The sequence below is a fragment of the Aethalodelphis obliquidens genome, unplaced genomic scaffold, assembly GCF_003676395.1.
Source record: "Aethalodelphis obliquidens isolate GAN/ISIS:26980383/991018 unplaced genomic scaffold, ASM367639v1 scaffold53, whole genome shotgun sequence".
Taxonomy (NCBI): Eukaryota; Metazoa; Chordata; class Mammalia; order Artiodactyla; family Delphinidae; genus Aethalodelphis; species Aethalodelphis obliquidens.
The window spans coordinates 13,564,063-13,568,662 of NW_020837997.1; the positions used below are offsets into that span (position 1 = coordinate 13,564,063).

At 56.3% G+C, this 4,600-nt stretch overlaps 1 long non-coding RNA gene across 1 annotated transcript; it reads right to left on the reverse strand.

Moving 5' to 3' along the window:
* Window positions 1-778: 778 nt before the first annotated feature.
* LOC113608959 (uncharacterized) lies at window positions 779-4,594 on the reverse strand. The gene is made up of 2 exons (XR_003428464.1): window positions 4,344-4,594; window positions 779-1,079 (listed from the first exon to the last, which is right to left on the reverse strand). It is a non-coding gene; the product is annotated as an uncharacterized LOC113608959 (long non-coding RNA).
* Between the last annotated feature and the right edge of the window lie 6 nt (window positions 4,595-4,600).

The window sequence follows — 4,600 nt, forward strand, 5'->3', positions numbered from 1 at the left end:
ACATCAGCCCCCAGGGCTGAGCTCAGGTGTTTGATGCCCAGGCTCCCTGGCAGCCCAGCCCATTCCCAGTCCTTCGTGGTCACTGAAGGACTTGGAAGCAGGTTGCTCCACAGAGACTGTTGTTCTCAGAGCCCTGGGCAGGGGGCAGGGAGGACAGGCACAGAGCCTTGCTGGGGTGTGGTCGCCAGGGCAGCCGGAGCAGCCTCCACACAGTAAGTAAGGGCATCTCACCAAAAGCAGTGCGTTTCTCCAGCCACCCTGGGAGCTGAGCTCAGGTCCTGGCGCAGGAAGGGCCAGCAGTGCAGCTGTTACCTGTCACTAGGGGGTCATGCCACCTCTTAGATCCTCCCCCGTCCCCTTCAGGGGTTGCGACAGGACCCCTGCAAATCGGGTTGTCACTCCTCCCCATCCCCTACCCCTCCTCCATGAGGGTGGAAGGAACACATTTTTAAAAAGGATGGAGTTTGGGTTTCTGGTGGCACAGTGGTTAAGAATCCGCTTGCCAATGCACGGGACACGGGTTCGAGCCCTGGTCCGGGAAGTTCCCACATGCCGCGGAGCAACGAAGCCTGTGCGCCGCAACTACTGAGCCTGAGCTCTAGAGCCCGCAAGCCACAACTACTGAGCCTGCGTGCCACAACTACTGAAGCCCGCGCACCTGGAGCCCTTGCTCCGCAACAAGAGAAGCCACTGCACTGAGAAGCCTGCGCACCGCAATGAAGAGTAGCCTCTGCTCACCGCAACTAGAGAAAGCCCGCGCGCAGCAACAAAGACCCAACACAGCCAAAAATTTATTTACTTACTTATTTTAAAAAATTGATGAAACAAGCGTCTATCCAGGGATGGTTCGATACAAAAAATCTAGTCCCTCCACACGCGGGAGCATCACTTCGCCGTGAAAAGGAGAGAAACACTGACACTCGTTTACAACGTGGATGGACCTTGAGAACACGATGCTCAGTGAGAGAAGCCAGACACAGAAGCAAGCTATGACGTTAATTGTAGGTGTCAACTTGACCGGGCTGAGGAACGTCTGGAGAGCTGGTAAAACATTTCTGGGTGTGTCTGTGCAGATGTTTCTGGAAGAGATTAGCATTTGATTCAGTAGACTGAGAGATCCGCCCTCACCCATTTGGGTGTCATCCGACCCATCAAGGGCCCAAGTGGAACAAAACGCCAGCAAAAGGGCAAGTTCCTTCTCTCTTCTTGAGCTGGGACGTCCCTCTCTTCCTGCCCTGGAGCTCCTGGTTCTCGCGCCCTTGGCCTCGGACTGAATCACACAGAGCCCTCCATAATTGTGTGGCCAATTCCTATGGTAAACCTCTGCTATTATGCTCTGTTTCTCTGGAGAACCCTGACTGCTGTGGCCACAGTGTCTGATTCCGTGCATGTGAAATGTCAGAAGGTAAATCCGTAGATGAGTGGTTGCCAGGGCTGGGGCTGTAGGGGGCTTGGGGGTAATGGCGCAAGTGTAAGGGGTTTCATTTTCTGGACGATGATCATTTTTTTGTTTTGGCCACGCCGCCCAGCTTGCGGGATGTATCTTATTTCCCCAGCCAGGGATTGAACCCAGGCCCTCAGCAGTGAAAGTGCCAAGTCCTAATCACTGGACCACCAGGGAATTCCTGATAATGTTCTAGAATTGATGGTGGTAATGACTGCACAACTCTTTAATTTACTAAAAAAAAACATTGAATTGTGTACTTTTAAAGGGTGCACCTTAATATGTGTACATTATATCCCAAATTTTAAAAATAAAACAATATCAGGGGGCTTCCCTGGTGGCGCAGTGGTTAAGAATCTGCCTGCCAGTGCAGGGGACACGGGTTCAAGCCCTGGTCCGGGAAGATCCCACATGCCGCGGAGCAGCTAAGTCTGTGTGCCACAACTACAGAGCCTGCGCTCTAGAGCCTGCGAGCCACAACTACTGAAGCCCGCGCACCTAGAGCCCGTGGTTCACAACAAGAGAAGCCCCTGCAATGAGAAGACCGCACACCACAACAAAGAGTAGCCCCCACTCACCACAACTAGAGAAACCCCGCGCCCAGCAACGAAGACCCAACTCAGCCAAAACTAAATAAATTTATCAAAAAATTATATATATATATATATATATATATATATATATATATGTATGTATGTATCGGGTTCAGGGAACCTGACGTCTGTGCACAGATCCTGGCCGGCCCTAGAGGTGTGGGGAGCCAGCTTGGCGGGAGACAGAGGGTCCCTGGCAGCCTTGGGGAGACCAGGCAGCCCACACGGGCCCATGAAGGAGGCTGGATGCACAGCTGCCTGGCCGGGAGTCTTTAAAAAATGACAAAAATTAACTTAGGCCGAGTGCAAAAAACTCACCCCACAAGGGAGTACAAAGCGATTCCCTGGACTTCCTGGCGGTCCAGTGGTTAGGACTCCGAGCTTCTACTGCAGGGGGCACAGGTTCGATCCCAGGTCAGGGACATTCCATGTGCTGCGGTACAGACAAAAAGGGGGAAAAAAAAAAGATTCTGTTTACGTGAAGCCCCAGAGGAGGCAAAACTGGTCCAGGTGACCGACAGAGAGGGGAGAGCCAACTGGGTCCTGCAGCCGCTCATCTGGCCAGGAAGAGCTTATGCACAGGGCAGTGAAAGCAGGTGCCTTTCATTGCGTGTACATTTTATTTCAAACCCAACTCAATTCACAAAAGTAACCATGAGCCCACTCCAAACTCAACTGCCACAAGCACATTTTAATAACTGGAGGAGGAAGACTGAACGTGGAAGTGGTGCAGGGAAGGCAGTTCTGTGGTTTTATATTCTTTGGCAACAAAGTTCTTTTCCTTGACTATTACTCTCTCAAAACATGACCTTGGGTGAGGCACCACTGCCACCCCGCCTTGGGCAGTGCTGGAGGGGCGCTCAGCAGCAGAGCTCAGACCCAGGCCCCCACCGAGCCTCACTGGCCGTGGTGTTTTCATCACAGTGTTGCCTCAACACGTTTAAAAACTAATATGTGTGTAGCTAAAAAAAAAAAAAATCACTGAAATTCCCATCATGGAAAATAGCCATGCCCAGCCCCATGCTCCCCGGACCAGACCCCCTTTCAGCAATTTTGGTGGCTTCTGGCATTTTCCTCCGTGTCTCTAAAGTTATTTATGATGCTTCTCCCCTTCCTCCTGTTTTTTTTGTTTTTTTTTTTAAGAAATTTATTTATTTTTGGCTGCCTTGGGTCTTCATTGCTGCGCGCAGGCTTTCTCTAGTTGCAGCGAGCGGGAGCTACTCTTCGTTGCAGTGCGTGGTCTTCTCATTGCAGTGGCTTCTCCTGTTTCAGAGCACAGGCTCTAGGCGCAGGGGCTCAGTAGTTGTGGCTCGCAGGCTCAGTAGTTGTGGCGAACCGGCTTAGTTGCTCTGCGGCATGTGGGATCTTTCCCCACCAGGGCTGGGAATCGGTGTCCCCTGCATTGGCAGGCGGATTCTTAACCACTTCGCCACCAGGGAAGTCCCTGAACATAAGTTATAATGAAATAATTAATACTTCCGAGCGAGCATTCAAGCACACAAAAGAGAAGTCCAAGACCTTAAGAGAGGAACTGGGGTCCCTTAAGAGAGGGGGAGGGGCACCTGCCAGGGAAGACAGAGTTCGTGAAGAGAGGTGACGAACTCTGGGCCATCCAGTCGTGGACAGCTGTGGCTGAAGGACTCCATGGGGTGGGGGGCAGGTACCCAGGTCGGGTGAGGATGGCAGTGGACCAGGTGAGAGGTCAGTGCTGGACAAAAGGGGCGGGCTGCCCCCTCTCCCACCCAAAGAGCCCATGCAATTGGCCTGAGGTCCCGCAGCCAAGCAGGGACTAGGTCCCGGGTCCCCTCGGAGGCCGGGTAGGACAACCTGGGTGGGGTCGATCCCAGCCCATCCATTCACCAAAAGAAATCCCACAGGGGGAAACCGGACGGCTCCTTCGCCCCAAAGGAAAAAAGAAGGCCCTGAAAGGCCACTGGAGGAAGGGCCACCGGGACAGGTTGGCTTTAGGCGTGGGCACGCTGGGCTGCTCTCTGAGCATTAGAGGGCAGTGCTCACGTCCGAGGGCTCTGGCGGGTAGAAACCAGCCCAAGCCGGGAAGCACCACCACGTGGCGCGATCTCGGCTCCGGGCACTCTCCCGGGATGGGGGATGTGGGTGCCCGAGACCTCCCGGGGGGGGGGCCCCTAGGAGCCAGGTGCGTGCGGGGATCGCGCGGGGGAAGGGGGGCGGAGTCTGGAGGCCAGCCCCGGCGCTAGGGGCCTCGGGAGAGGGACACCGGCCCAGAGGCGAGGACTGGGGCGGGGCGCCTTCGCGCCCCCAGGGCCCGGGCCGCCTCGGGCACCTACCTGCGGCCGCTCCCGCACGTGCCACAGCGCCCGGCCCGCCCCAAAGCCCGTGGCGGGGGTGGCCGCGCCACGTGACCGCCCCGCCCGTCCCGCGCGTGCGCCCTGCCCGGCGCCCCATTGTTGGCGGCAGCCGCGTCACGGGGGCGGGGCCGGGGCGGGGCGGCCGGCGGCCGGAGGGAGGCGGCGGGAGGGCGGAGGGAAGGAGCGTCCGCGCCGCCGCCGCCGCCGCCGCCGAGGAGCCGCCACCGCCGCCGCCT